The 16,984-nt window shown below is 35.0% G+C and overlaps 1 long non-coding RNA gene across 1 annotated transcript; it reads left to right on the top strand.

The window, feature by feature from the left end:
- The first annotated feature begins 16,358 nt into the window (after window positions 1–16,358).
- Window positions 16,359–16,643, top strand: LOC140156410 (uncharacterized). Its single transcript, XR_011859556.1, has 2 exons — window positions 16,359–16,534; window positions 16,584–16,643. It is a non-coding gene; the product is annotated as an uncharacterized lncRNA (long non-coding RNA).
- The last annotated feature ends 341 nt before the right edge of the window (window positions 16,644–16,984 follow it).

Consider the following 16,984-nt stretch of genomic DNA (forward strand, 5'->3'; position numbering starts at 1 on the left):
ACTTCTGAAATATCGTAGAATCCAGGAAAGTAAAAGTGATCTAGCACGTTTGGGATAACAGAGATTATTACCGAAACCAGCCAACAGATGAACACGCAGATTTTCATCCGTGTGCTACCTAATCCACGATTAATCCCTAACGGATATCGTACAGAAAGATATCGATCTAATCCAATAAGCGCAACTAAACCTACCGATGCCTCACTTGAAAGGGTTGATAAACCTGTGGCTGTTTTACACAGCATTCCTTTAATCCTATCAGATGAAAAATTCGGAAAATATTCCCGATAGTAGGCATCTGCTGATGTTAAAATAAGCATATCAACACCCATTAAGAAATCAGCGAAAGCGAGATTTAAAATCAAGACATTTTGCACCTTGTTACCCATTTTAAAGACAAATCGGCTACAGAGGACACACACATTGAGTACTATAGTTACCAAACAGACAGACCACATAATTACGCGAAGAAACATGTTAGGTACAAGCCGTTTACAAGTCAAGTACGAAGGACGTGCATTAATTGAAATACAATTAACATAAACACCCGTAAAACAACACGATGAATACTCATCTACAATAAATGTTACGTTAGCAAAAGTATAAAAGGATTTTTGATCCAACAACTGGAGTGGGTTGTTTCGTAAATCGTAAATGATATATTTCAACGTGTCACCAGGAATCACAGCTTGAATGTTATTATTGGACAGATTCAAGGTTTTTAAGTATCTCGAATGTTGAAATAGTTCTTCGTTAAATACTGTAAGGTTGTTATGTTGGAGTTCCAAGAAAACAATATTTTTCAATCCGACGAAACATGTGGCAGCAATGAAGTTGATTTGATTGTAAGAAAGGTTAAGGGTTTTTAAACTATGCATGTTATTGAATGCATTGGTCTCAATATGGTTATTCTGTTTAAATTCAGATAGAGAACTCGTAAATTGTACATTCCTGTAAAAGAAGTAACATTTGGGATTATACTAATGCGATTTTTCTCTAATCTAAGCATTTTCAAGTCCCTTAAGTATTCAGATTTGTCAAATATTGTCTGGGAAAGGAAATTATCCTGAAGTTCAAGATATACGGAATTTAAAAGAGTGGGCAGTTGGGTTAACAAATTATGTGCCAAGCTCAGATATTCTAACAAAACTAACGGTGTAAAGATATCCGAGGGTAAACTACTGATCTGATTGCAGCAAATGAACAATATACGTAATTTTGTTGTCACGTGAAACAAATCATCCACAAGATACGTCAGGTTATTATAGGAAATAGAAAGATCGTTTAACTCCGAACAATTATAAAGTAATCTTTCAGGTACGTATTGTACAAAATTTGTATCGAGCTGTAAATAATTTAGATTAACAAGAGTTTCAAATAATTCAGCAGATAACAATGTCAATTGATTCGTATCCATCACAAGAGTGTGTAAAGCAGTGCTTGTAGCAAAAACGTTTGCAGGTAATATTGTTAGAAAGTTTTCGGCAAGATCCAAAACCTGCAATTTAATCAAACCTTCAAATGTATCATTGTTTACAGACGACAACAGGTTCCTACTCAGATAAAGACTTGTAAGATTCTCCAGTGAACTGAATAACCCATCAGGTAAATGCACTAATTCATTATCGAACAATACCAACGTCTTTAATTGTACAAGAAAACCAAACACATTTCTAGGTAAGATTGAAATCTTATTTCTGAATACAGAAAGATACGTCAAATATACCAACTTGTGAAAGAAACTAACCGGCAAATGAGAAAGTTGATTGTCATAGGCAATTAAATACTTTAATTTATAGAGATTTTGCCTTTGCCATGTATTTGAACTGTTTGCAAAGTTATTCAATTTGTTCTTACAAATAACCAAGTGTGAGATTCGATAAATGTGATATTTCTAATAGTGAAGTAAGATCATTACTTTCTATATCAAGCAACAATAGGTTATCAAGGCTATCAAAAAGACCACCCGGCAAACTCGTGAAGCGGTTATAATCTAGCTTTAATTCTCTCAATTTTAGAAGATTGTCTAAAATGCCAACTGATAGATTCGCAATCGAATTATGATGCAAGAAAAGTTCTTCTAATTCCGTAAGATTGGTGAACAAATCTTGTGACAAATCGACTAAGTTGTTGAAGCCCAAATCAAGATACACTAGAGCCGTTAGGTTATCAAAAATACCATGTGGCAACTCTTTGATAATATTATAGTTCAAGTATAAACCAAATAGTTTGCTGAGGCTGCTGAATGCACCTAAATGTAATTCACTGATTCTGTTATGGCTAAGAACCAACTTTAGCAGGCTAGGGGTTAAATAAAAAGTGCCTCTTGCGATAAATTTCAACTGGTTTCCATGTACGTACACATATACTAAATTTCTAAATTCAAATCAGGTAAATGACTCAAATAATTATCGGCCAAGTCCAGTATCTCTAAAGCACTATATTGACCTTCAAAAAGTCAACAGGTAAATTTTGAATTTTATTTGAACTTAAAAAGAGTTGGACCAATGACGTAGTGTTTTGAAATGTGTTAAACATCCCTATTTCTAAAACCACCAAGTTGTTATTCGTTAGGTCAAGTTTCCTGAGTTTGACAGCGGAGTTAAAGAGGTCTCTGCCTATCGACGTTAGCATATTTCCAGCTATTAATAATGTCCACAAGTTTTGTGAGTCAAAATGTGGTAGTTGTATTAATTTGTTGTAAGACAAGTCAAGCCACTGTAAGTTTTCAAGTCCTTGAAAAATGTTATGCGACAAGTATCTGATTTGGTTAAAGGATACATCTAAGACTTACAAATCGGATAAATTACTAAATACACTTTGTTGGCAAGAAATAAGATAATTGTGATGCAAAAAGTAGAGAAGTAATCTTTGTATTGAATTTAAAATTTGTATCTGTAAGTTCAGTCAATCTATTGTACTCCAACGTTAGGATCCTTAAATTAACAAGATCATCAAAAATACCATCCGGCAAGAATTGTATTTCATTTGAAGTAAGATGGAGAGCGAACAAATCTGTTAAGTTACTGAATATGCCGAAATTTAATCCAGGTAGATCACAATTGGACAGTTGAATTAAAATCAGATTTGGATTGAATATATTCGAGGGTAAATAATCAAAAATAGAATTATGCCTGAAGTCTAGTTCCATAAGGTGAAGAAGGAAAGAAAACGTGCCAGTTGATAAGGATGTAATTTTGTTTCTGCTCAAATGCAAGACTTCTAAATTCGTCAATGAATTAAATAAATCGATATGCAGTGATGTTAGGTTATTGTTATTTAGAATTAATTCTATCAATTTGTTTAAGCCATTGAATGTTTTTTCCGGCAACATGTGTACAATGTGTTATGACTTAGATCTAAATAAATGAGGTCTCTTAATGATGATAGAACCCCGGATGACAACGTATTCAGGTTGTTATGTTCCAAAAATAGATACATTAGCTTCAATTGTTGCTCAAAAATTCCATTAGGTAATATCGATATCTTGTTATGACCTAAGTCTAAATATCTTAGCTTAGAAAGACCACTAAAAATATCTTTAGGCAAGAGGGCAATTCGGTTCTTATGTAATACCAATTTTCGTAAAGATATGAAGCACCAAAACGCATCAGATTCAAGGACGTTTACTTTTGCTTCGAAAAGAGAGTCCAGCTAAAGTAGGATCGCATATAAGTAAAGTCGTTTGACTTTGTTCGATATCAGCACATTCCATTTTCCATTCTTTGTGACCTAACGTACAGTTGCAAGTCTTTGGACAGAATACATTAAATGTTAGTAAATATATTCTCGTATATTTATAATCGATAAGCCTTTTAGATTTATATAAGAGATAATGCATAGACAGCATTTGATAATCTTCATAAGTGGTAACACTACACTCGTTAGACTCGTCGACATGATCCTGGCTTGTCTGAATAACTTTGACCTTAAACTCCATCTCAATCCTTGCAAGTAATATTTCTATAACATCACCGACCAAAGTTATTGCGCAATTTATAAACGGAAGTGTGCTGAGCTGATAGTTGAATGAGTTGAATCCACGATTAACTTTGTCGACCAAGAAATAAGAGTAATTATTATTAGCGTTGACGTTTGTGATATCAATTCTAAACGAACTACGTGTGCCGGATAGTGTTGAGATAGTCATGCTACATTTTGTATCTGTAGCAGCGTGCAACTTCACGGCAATATTCAACGGTAATCGATGTAATTTATTGCAGCTATTTTGAAGTATGCTGTAATCTGTTTCTCTATCGGTTGGGTACGATATTCCGTACCAAATGAGTCCTCTCTTCCTCCGTAAATACTTATAGAATTCACATTGGATGAACACGCATTTGTGTTTGATGTAAATATGAAAATAGTCAAACAGAAACACCCCCAAATGCGTTTAAATAACGAATCCATTGTTTTCACTCACCGGTTTGCCAGTGTGGTGACCGCGTGTGGTGAAAAAAAAGTATCGTTGCATTAAACGTTCAGGTATCGTTGCGTTGAACGTTCGGGCCGGGCGTTCGGGTATCGTTGCGTTGAACGTTCGGGTACCTACAAAACAGAAACAAGAAACAAACATGGTGCATCATTTCCTCGATATATTTAGAGAAATGGCTGCCACAGTTTAGCTCATTTCCATATACAGCTTGTAACAAAAACATTCCGAAAATAGTAATAGACAAACATGTCACGGGGCCGGGATCTTCCGAGAATTTGTTACTGTCTTCTTAGAAACACCAAAATCATCCAAGTGTAAAGAAGACAGTCAGCAAGTCATTACTGCATGAGTATGGTAATAGTTAACCCCGAAAATGATAGCAGATAAATATTTATATATTTATTTGCCTTCAGTTTCCGTTGAAGTTGTGTGTTTTATTTTGTTGTCAAGGTAATTTCTCAAGCTACTACATAAGCTTTGATAAAATGAAATCGGTGTTCTACAAGCGAAGATATGGTCAATTGTATAAAGTAGTCCTAACACAGCTTGGGCCACATTCGTGTCTTTGTGTAGCAAAAGTGACTGAATTGAGTTGAATTATGAACCATCTGGTCAGTGCACCTAAGATTGGTCATTTTAAACAATGGGGCATTTGAAGTGGTATTTTAATTTGTTAAATTTGAAATGAATATCATATTATTTATTTATGTCAATTAAGTGAAAAACAACAACATGAAAATCTTTGCTTTTGCCGAGATCTTTGACGATAGCATGATGAGAGTATATTTTGCGCGGTACAAACCTGGTATGTGCAAACATGGCAAAAAGTGGCCTAACTCGGATGATAAAGTAAATCGGGCATAGCTTGTGACCCTGAACTGAGGAAGGAAACCAATTTTTCTGTTAGCCTAGGTATTACTGATTCTACTGCATATCACCATGATCACATTTACGCCATGACCCCTTTTTTTTTTTTATGAAAATCAAAAATAAGAGTAATTATTATTAGCGTTAACGTTTGTGATATCAATTCTAAACGAACTACGTGTGCCGGATAGTGTTGAGATAGTCATGCTACATTTTGTATCTGTAGCAGCGTGCAACTTCACGGCAATATTCAACGGTAATCGATGTAATCTATTGCAGCTATTTTGAAGTATGCTGTAATCTGTCTCTCTATCGGTTGGGTACGATATTCCGTACCAAAATGAGTCCCCTCTTCCTCCGTAAATACTTCACAAAGAATTCACATTGGATGAACACGTACTTGTGTTTGATGTAAATATGAGAATAGTCAAACAGAAACACCCCTGAAATGCGTTTAAATAACGAATCCATTGTTTTCACTCACTCACCGGTTTGCCAGTGTGGTGACCGCGTGTGTGAAAAAGAAGTATCGTTGCATTGAACGTTCGGGTATCGTTGCGTTGAACGTTCGGGTATCGTTACGTTGAACGTTCATCGTTACGTTGAACGTTCGGTAGCTATCGTTGTGTTGAACGTTCGGGTACCTACAAAACAAAAACAAGAAACAAACATGCTGCATCATTTCTCGATATAAATCTATTTAGGGAAATGGCTGCCACAGTTTAGCTCATTTCCATATACAGGTTGCAACAAAAATATTATACAATAATTCAGAAAATAGTCATAGTCAAACATATCACGGGGGCCGGGATCTTCCGAGAATTTACGACGTCTTCTAGAAACACCAAAATCATCCAAGTGTGAAGAAGACAGTGAGCCCTCATTACTGTCTGAGGATGGCCGGTAACAGATAGTTACCAAAAAACATTAGCAGGTAAATATTTATTTATTTGCCTTTAGTTTCCGTTGAAGTTTTAGAATTTTCTTGGTTATGTCACTTATTGATTGTATTGTGTTTTACTTTGTCGTCAAGGTAATTTCTCAAGCTACTACATAAGCTTTGGTAAAATAAAATCGGTGTTCTACAAGCGAAGATATGGCTAACAGCTTGGGCCACATTCGTGTCTCTGTGTAGCAAAAGTGACTAAATGACTGAGTTGAATCATGAACCATCTGGTCAGTCAGTGCACTTAAGATGGGTAATTTTAAACAATGGGGCATTTGAAGTGGTATTTTAATTTGTTAAATTTGAAATGAATATCATATTATTTATTTATGTCAATTAAGTGAAAGAAAACATGAAAATCTTTGCTTTTGCCGAGATCTTTGACGATAGCATGATGAGAGTTCATTTTGCGCGGTACAAACCTGGTATGTGCAAACATGGCAAAAAGTGGCCCAACTCGGATGATAAAGTAAATCGGGCATAGCTTGTGACCCTGAACTTAGGAAGGAAACCATTTTTTCTGTTAGCCTAGGTATTACTGATTCTACTGCATATCACCATGATCACATTTACGCCATGACCCCTTTTATTTTTTTTATGAAAATCAAAAATGTAATTGCTAATCGATTTTATGAGATGCAAGCTTGATATGCGAGAAAATGTCAAAAGTGCCCCAACTCGTTTTCTGGACGAATTAGTTCATTGCGAGCACAGCGTTTGATCCCGAACTAGTAAAGAAACCAAGTAAATAAAGTATTTCTGTTAGCCAAGATGTTACTAATTCCACTGCATATGATATTATTGTCATGACCTCTTAAATTTTTTTTTTTTTTTTCTCAACAGCAATAACAGCAGTAATTATTTTATAATTTTATTGTTACAGTTTGTATAACTTCAGTCTCTGAGACTGCAGTTATGGCTACTTTACAGCCTTTACCAATCTTGCAAATATTAGTTACAATCATAGTATGTAAACACCTATATAAACTGGCCTCAAAAAGAAACTTATAATTTTTCACAAGGTCATATCTTAAAATCCTCTCCATAAAAATGAGCAAAAATTGCACACAGGATTACTTCAATACTCTACTCTAAACACATGTCAGTAACTAAGCGGTTGTTCAACTGACACAATAGCAAAATGCATTGACATGTAACACCTTTATGGACCAAAATTCACATCCCAACAGATTTCCTTAATGTCAATATTAGAAGCATATCAAAAATTTCAAAAGCTTCAATGAATGCTTAAAACAACAAATTGTGAATTTGATGTTATAGGAGTATCAGAAACTCATCTAAATGACAAACCAAATGATTACTATAAGCTTTCAGGGTATAATATTGAATACACAAATAGAATTGAAAGGAAAAGGGGAGTATGTCTGTATGTGTCGGAAAAACTAAAGTATAAACTAAGGAAGGATTTGTGTCAACTCAAATTATGAATCATGCTTTATTGAAATTGAAAGCAAAAATACAAAAAATATTGTGGTTGAAGTTGTATATAGAGCCCATACATCAATTGACGATTTTATAAAAGATATTGATCCTATCTTTAAGACTCTTAATTCAGAGAAAAAACAATTCTATGTTATGGGTGACTTTAATATTGATCTCCTCAAAGTCGATAATCATAGGCCTACCCATGATTACCTTGAACTGATTTATTCATAATCTTTAACACCTACAATTTATAAACCAACAAGAATTACAGAATCGACTGCTACAATTATTGACAATATCTTAACGAACGACGAAAACATTATTAATTCTACAATTTTAATTACTGACATAAGTGACCACTTACCAACTATATTAACAACTCATCACAATCTAATCTATCCATCTGCCAATAACAGTAAACATCAGGTAACTTACAAAAGAAGTCATACCAAGGATAATGTTTTAAAATTTAAACAGAAACTATCAGATGTTAAATGGCAAGAGGTTCTTGATAACAACAATGCCGATGTTGATTATAACATATTTATTAAGACGTTTGATACAATATATAACGAATGTATTCCACTAAAGAAATGTACTAGTAACAAGAAGAAGGATCCATTATCGCCATGGATTACAAATGGTTTATTAAAAAGCATCAATAAGAAAAATCAGCTGTACAAACAATATCTTCATTCACCAAGCCAAATGAATTTGCAAAACAAGTTAAATACATTACTTCGTAAAGCAAAGAGAAAACATTTTTTCTTAAAATTTGAACACAGCAAAAATAATATGAAACAAACATGGAAAACAATAAACAATATTATTGGTCGTGGTAAAAAACAAACTTGTCAAAATAAATTTAGAGATGAATGTGGAAATAGTTATACCAATCCTGAAGACAATTCAATGATTTTTTTGTAAACATTGGTCCCAAGCTTGCATCAAGTATACAAAAGACAGGCAAAGACTATTTTGATTACCTTAAGGGCGTACTACACCCATATATTGGTTTGATTGGTCTAAATAAATATTTTTTCATTTATAGCTAGGCGATATATGCACGGATCATGTGAAATAAAAACAAATATGAAAAAAAGAAGAAAAAAAGTGCTTTTAAACAATTGTAGTAAGTCATTTTAGCCCTATATATATTTTGTTTACTGTATCCTAGTTACTCAGATGCGTGTTTCATAACAAACCATGATTTATTCTATTCAGCATGTTCAAGTAGGGTACATGAATAGAATACATTAAATCCTTTTGTTATACTCTCTATAGAAAATCTAGTGGTGCATGCAAAATATATAAACACTTACACAATGGATGTATAGTCATTAGTCAATAATATTATAATGTGTTGTTAGGAGAAGAAAAGGCTATTAGGTCACCGTATGTCAGGTTATAGGTCAATTGGTTCAGGTCAAATTTAAGCATCAATTTTGAATACACATGTGAGAGTTTGTGATATCATAATGAGGAATAATTTTGATATTCTGTCTTTAACTGGATATATATCGAGAAGTGCAAGGTGGATATACTAATATACCTTAGGATGTAAATGGTGAGTACAATTTAGAATGCCTAGTTGCGATGGATTTCACAAATAAATATAAAATAGTTACCAAAATCACAAACGTTAAGCTTACGGAAAACTACCCAATATGGTGGTATAGGTGACAAGAAATACAATTTTTTCAACATTGCTGTAGTATGGTTGTGGTAACCTGTTACCTGTGGCTTAATTAAGTTTCAGTGAAATAATGTCGCAAGTTAAAAATACAAAATATAGCTCAACATTGAAAATAGAAGCATTTTAACCAGTTCCTTTTTTGATAGTTGTGGAGCACCAAGTTCATGAAGTCATAAAAGAAATCAGGAACCACTTATTCCCATTTTACATATCAACTTTATTTCACTAACGTGTTAGCAACACATATCCAAAATTTTAACGAAATCCGTTGATAGTAAGCTTTCCAAAATGAAGTGAATTTAAATCATCAGTGATGTACCACCTTTTGGCTTCTACTTTTAAAAGCATGTAAGCTACGTTGATACCGATGCCACCAATAAAACGAGAAGATTTGCCCTTCATTTTGCATACCATTTTGTCCATTTTTTTTGTAATTTCTTCACAAAATGCAAAAAAAATGCAAAAAAATCAATGGGTGTAGTACCCCTTAAAGGTCCCATGAGTAGTAATATGTACATGAAGCCAATTGTAGAGGCAGATATTTTAAAATTACTGATAATTTCAATCAAAATAAAAGTGCTGGTAATGATAACATTGGTAATTTTATAATAAAAAGGGTTGCTAGAGAGATTGTTAAACCTCTTACCGAAATATTTAATTTATCAATATCATCTGGGATTGTACCTGAAAGTCTAAAAGTAGCAAAGGTCATACCAATCTATAAGAAGCACGACGCTGAGATATTCTCAAATTATCGTCCGGTTTCTCTGCTGCCATGCTTCTCCAAAATTCTTGAAAGACTTGTTTTTGATAGATGCATTGACTACATTAATGATCATAAAATTCTTAATGAAAAACAATTTGGTTTCAGACCAAATCACTCAACTTCTATGGCTATAATCAATTGGTTGACAAAATCAGTACTGCAGTGGAAACAAACAAATCCACGATTGGTATTTTTCTAGATTTATCAAAGGCCTTTGATACTATTGACCATAATATACTCCTATATAAATTAGAGCATTATGGATTTCGTGGTATTGTACTAGAATGGTTTAAAAGCTACTTAAATAATAGAAAACAATATGTATCTCACAATGCCTGTGAATCAGGACTCAAAGATATTATTTGCGGTGTCCCACAGGGATCTATATTAGGTCCACTGTTATTTATACTTAATGTAAATGATATAACTAATACCACAAAAGTTCTAGATTTTATTTTATTTGCTGATGACACCACTATTCTTTACTCGCATGAAAACATTGAGAGTCAAATAGATTTTTATAAATAACGAATTGAAAGAAGTTAGCAATTGGTTCAAAGCAAACAAATTATCAGTAAATGCTAGCAAAACTAATTACATGATATTAGGAACGCCCCATATGACAACAGTTAAAGTACAGCCTGATTTAAATATTATTTTAGATGATACAAGTTTGGACAGAGTGAAACAAACCAAATTCTTAGGTATCATAATAGACGAATGCCTCACTTGGAAACATCATGTTGATTGTGTTTCCAAAACACTAGCACGAAATATTGGTGTCATGAACAAATTAAAACACTATGTTCCAGAACGTATTTTACACACTCTATATTGTACTATAGTAATGCCTTACCTCAACTATGGAATACTTATTTGGGGAAGTACCTGTAAAACTTATCTTGATAAACTTGTTAAATTACAAAAGTAGACAATTAGAACAGTGTCAAATAGTCATTACAGAAGTCATTCAGGACCCTTATTTGCAAAATATAACCTACTAACTGTAAAAGATATGTACTCACTCGAACTGGGCGTATTTATGTATAGATATTCTATGAATGATTTGCCTGATTTATTTAATGGTTATTTTACAAAGCGCTCTGACATACACGGCTACCAGACAAGACATGTAAATGATCTCAACTTGGCAAATAATAAAAAAGCATTCTCTGATCATTCCATCCGAGCTGCTGGACCCACTTTTTGGAACAGTATAAATAAAAAAGCAAAGACTTGCACATCCGTTAAACTTTTTCGTAATCAGCTTAAACGAAATATGATTTCAGTTTACGAATACCTTTTTTTTTTTCTTTTATTTTTTCTGGGCACTGTCCGTCTTGTCTTATTGGCCTTGCATGTTAGGTCTCATGTGTTTTTGTTCTTTTTATTTTTTCAACGAATTTTGTTTATGGGTTGGCTTATTCAGGCCTCATTGGCCTTCCGGTCAACTCCTCCATATTGTCTTTTTTTTTTGCTGTTTGTTTTGATGTACAATTTTTATATATGTATATGGAAATAAATAAATTTGATTTGATTTGATTTGAGAAAAAAATCCCGATTTTACCCCTCAGCTAGTTTCATTTTCTGTTTTATAATTTCCTAATGTAATCATCTATGCTGATTCATTTTTCGACTGCTCAGCGCCAGAAGTGGGCAAGTGCAATAGCTGTCATGTGTACAGTGGCGTAGCTAGGGGTGGGCAGGGTGGGCGTCTCGCCCACCCTGGAAAAAATCTGGGGGGGAATTTTGGAGCGAGAAGGAAAAATAGAAAGGAAAGGGGGGAAGAAAAAAGAAAAGAAGGGAAAAGAAAGGAAAAAGAAAGGAGGGAAAGGAAAGAAGAGAAAAGGAAGAGGGAATGGGGAAAGAAAGGGTCCAGAAGGAAGGAAAATCAACAGAGAGGAATCCTGAATAAATAAAAAAAGGGGAAATGAAAAAAAACAAAAGGGAAGCCTAAGAGGGATGGGGGAAGGAATAGGGAAAGGGGAACGAAAGAAGGAAAAAACAACAACTTGCATGTTTATTGTGGGGAAGCAATGCCTGCACAGGGGGAAGGAGTGTAAGAAAGGGGAAGAAATTGAAGAATAATTATGAAGGAGGACCGGGATTTTAAGGAAGGGAACGCAAAGTGATTTGAGGGGAAGTTAAGTGAGTGTAATGGAAGGGGGAAGGAATGAGAGAAAGGGGAAGAAACTGAAGAATATGAAGAAGACGGAAAGAGAAAGAATGGAAACTTAAGGAACAGAAGGGGAAGCAATTGGAAAGTAATTTAATGGAGGGGGGGAAGGAATGAGAGAAAGGGGATGAAATTGAAGAATGTAAAGAAGAAGAAAAGAGAACGAAGGGGAGAAGGGGGAATAATTCAAGTGAATGTAATAGTGAAGAATAATCAGTTTTATTTATTTTCACTGTTCTTACATTGTAAATTCATTTTTGTTTCCTTTCAGAAAATCAAAACTTAACATTTTTACATGGCAACATTTTCACATAAAAATGTTACAAATGTATGCAAGGAGGTTTCTCCTCATGGTATAAAAATGCCCAAAACCCATGAGCTTCCGGGGGCTTCGCCCCCTGGACCCCCACCAGGGGCTCTAAGGCGGGCCCTTTCAGATAATTCTCAAATCAAAACTTTACATTTTTGACATGGCAACATTTTCACATAAAAAACGTTACAAATGTATGCAATGAGGCTTCCCCTCATGGTATAAAAATGCCCCAAACCCATGAGCTGGACCCCACGCCGGTGGTCGATCCACTCACTATGCTTGTTTCCCTCTATTTATTTATTAACTTGGGGGAATTTTTTTTAGCCTTGCCCCCCCGCCTTGCCCACCCTGGCAAAGAGGGCTGGCTACGCCCCTGCATGTGTAGCTGCAGCTGCCAGGTGTAGATGAGTACAATATACTGTGTGTAAATGTCCAAATGTTCACTGAGCAGCTATTGCACTAACCCACTTCTGCAACATGTATTACATCTTTTTTATTTTATTTATTTATTATGCTTCATCACTGGCTCATATACAATTATTCAATTCAATTCAATTCAATTTTATTAAAAATAACATCGTGGCCCACCGGCCAAATTGCTGCCATTTTTACAATATTAAAACATCAAAAATTGCAACCAAATTATTACACATAAATGATTAAAATAGCATTAATTAAGAAAAGAGATAAAATATTGCACAATATAATAAATATCAAAATTGCAAAATAATCCTCATTCACCTACCCTACTTACACACTTCACACACAGGCACTAACATCGAACTCACATAGCACGCCATTCACAAACTTGCTAGCACTTACACATAACTCCATTACTCCATACAGCCACCACAAACAAAATATTGATTCCCAAGCTCATTTGCATTCTCTCACTTACCATGTACACCTAACATCACTCAAGTCACAATACGGTCAATACCCATACTCACACATGTCTTACTTGTACATACACTTTTCAATCCCAACCAAAGCCCCAATACATGTATTATTGCACATCAAACATCAACAAAAGCATATAATATTACATTACAACACAATGTGAGTCACTAGTTACATTTACCTTGATTGTTCAAAAGATTGATAAAATAGGGCACTGGGCTGTTACTAAAACGAGAAGTTCTGATTTTAAATTGGGATACAGAATTTGCATTACGGAGGTTCCTGCCATGAGATTGAATACGTGTTGGTGGCAGCAGGTGTTTACATCTGATATTATCTGAGAGACCAATGGCAAATTTCAAACACTGATTTGTTCTCCTAGTATCAAGGGATTCAAGGTTACATGATAACAAAGCTTCATTATAGGTGGTGTACTCAGGGCCTAAAATGGTTTTACATGCCCTTCTTTGAATTCTTTCTAATTCATTTCTTTGTTTAACAGTAATACCTGAATGCCAGACTGCAGCGGAATATTCTAGGACAGGTCTGAGATAACTCTTGAGAACTACAGTGAGCTCCTTTTTGTCAAAACCAAATTTTTTTAAAGAACGGAGCATAAAAAGCCTCCTATTGGCTGCCACAAGCATATTATTGATCTGGGCATCCCATTTAAGGTCATTTTGCACCCATAAGCCAAGAATTTTAGCTTTATTAACAACAGAAAGGGGTTCATTGCCAATAGTGAGCTCAGAGAAAAGAGGTTCAGATTTGCCAAAATTAATCTGAAGAGCCTGACATTTTGAAGGATTGAGTTTCAAACCATTAGTCTCAGACCAATCCGCAAATTTGGTTAGGTCATCCTGTAAGCCACCTTTTTGCTTTACATTACGGTTTTCTGCAAAAGTCATATCGTCGACATACTTCCAATACTCAGTTTTTGCATCAGATGCAGCATCATTAATTAAAATCTGAAAACCCAGCGGGCCCAGTTTTGTACCCTGAGGTACCCCGCCGTTTACAAAAACATATTCAGAGAGGGTATCATTTAACTTAACACATTGTTGCCTGTTGTGTAAAAAATCACAAATCCAGGGTATGATGGATCTCCGCACACCAATGTTGATCATCTTCTCAATGAGGAGGGTATGGTTGATCAGGTCAAAAGCCTTGGAAAAATCTGTTAGCACTACCGTACCCACGTTTTGTGATTTTTCAGCACCCAGGTTAAGGAAATGAATGAGATTGAGTAAATAGTGACTAGTGGAAACCCCTGGGACGTTGCCAAATTGACGGACATCTATCAAACATTCAATATCATCTAAAATCCATTTGGTGATAAAGCCTTCTGCGACTTTAGAGAAGATGGATGTTAAAGACACAGGTCTTAACTTGTCAATACTAGGGGGATTTGTTTTTGGAATTGGAACAACAATAGCTTTTTTCCACTGACTGGGCACTATTCCCTCTCTAAAAGAACTATTGAGAATGTCTGTGAGTGGGATGCTAAGTTCATAAGCAAACTCTTTGACTAGCTGGGGTTTTATACCATCTGGACCTCCAGCTTTTGAAGGGTTAACCTTTTGAAGTTCAGAGTAAACCTCCCAGGGATATAATTGACAGATTTCTGTTTTAGCAGGTAAAAAAGCCGTGAGCATTCCTATCAAGTGGCTCAATGTGAGCTGACACATTGGCAAACAAGTTATTAACAGCGTTTGCTTTACCTGCACAGTCATCCTCTTTAAGCCTGGGATATTTAATCTGAGGTCAGATTTTGTGTTGTTTGTAATTACTCTAATCTGCTGATGCCACTTACGAGGTTGGTATCCTGAAGAACTCTAATTCTATCAGCATGATAAGATTTTTTTGCTTTAATTACCTCTCTTTTAACAGCATTGCGTAATCTACGCCACTCATGCACATCAGATTCAAAAGCTTTTTGACGAGCTATGATGAGATTTTTAATATGAGTAGTAATCCAGGGTTTATCATTACAATGAACCTTTTTCCTTTTGATTGGGAAACACAATTACAAAGACAAATATATTATATATAAATATTGCACATACTAATCAAGACAAAGTAAATAGAATAAATTGCCAGCGAAAAGAATGGGACAAACAGGTGCAAAATCACCTCTAGGACCATCCCACCTTTCGATTTTTGAAAACAATTTATGTGAAAAAAACACCCAAAAACCCATCACAGCCCCATCCCAAATTAAATAAGTCTGCAATTCGAGCATCTGCAGTAAGAGCTCCAAGAGCATGTATTCAAAGAACAACTATTTTGAGTAAAATGATAATTATAAAATTCAACCACCCCGGATTTGAAGGAAGAAAAGGAACTGACTGTCCTTGTAGACAAGGGCAGCCGATTCCAAAGCTGCACAATGCGATTAAAATAAAAAGTCATGTGCGCTTCAGTTTTGCAACGTTGAATTTTAAGTTTAAATGGATCGGAAGATAATCTAGTGGTGGGATGGTCCTGCCCATTCCCTTGGCTGAATTTAACATAATTATTGATATTAATATCATAGTGACCCTCCCTACATCTGTTTTTTTTTACATTAATAAAACACTTAGCATCGTCGGTAAATAAAGCAATCTTAGAATGTTGGGCAACACTGGGCAGGTCGTTTATGTATAAAACAAAAAGTAGGGGCTTAAGATAAACCATATCGACCTGCCCAGCGTTGTCCAAGGCTGCACTGACTTCATGAACAACTTCAAGCAGCTGAGTGACAGTGGAACGCCCTTTTATAAAGCCATGTTGAAGATGATAGAGCCTCTCTTTTATATGAGGAAAACCAAATTGACAATTGAATACCTGAGTGGAAGAAGGGCCCAACTCCATTTTTTTTACAAAAATGAGTTAGACCCAGCATTTTATTGCCAGCAGACTGTTCTTCCTTGTGTGTGAAAGATGAGCCAAAATCCACTCTCTAAATAGTATTCCACGTACACTTAATCATGGTTTTCATGGAAGAAAGGCCCAACTCCATGGAGTTGGGCCCTTCTTCCACAAATATTGGGTTAAAGGGGAATTTTGTTCATCCATGAAATCTGCTTTTCACTACAATAAACTTTCTTGCTAACATATTACATGCTTCTACTTGTGTAATTAATGGATAATTGCCAAATTCTGCAGCTATTTATAACACATCTGCTTACGGAAATGGCACTTGCAGTATATTAGTGGAAGAAGGGCCCAACTCCACCTCGTATTAAGACCTGTACCGTTGCCATGGAAACATCATATATAATTTCAAATGTATGTAACATTGTATATTCATGTATTAAAGGTCCCCTGAAGATGAAAACATTCTGTCTATAAAACTTTTCCAAATATTAAGTTTTTTCTTAATATCTCAAAAACAGTTTTGATGGAGTTGGGCCCTTCTTCCACTCAGGTATTCAATTGCTCTCTCCATGATCTTCCC

Source organism: Amphiura filiformis, chromosome 7, assembly GCF_039555335.1.
Source record: "Amphiura filiformis chromosome 7, Afil_fr2py, whole genome shotgun sequence".
In the NCBI taxonomy this organism is placed as follows: domain Eukaryota; kingdom Metazoa; phylum Echinodermata; class Ophiuroidea; order Amphilepidida; family Amphiuridae; genus Amphiura; species Amphiura filiformis.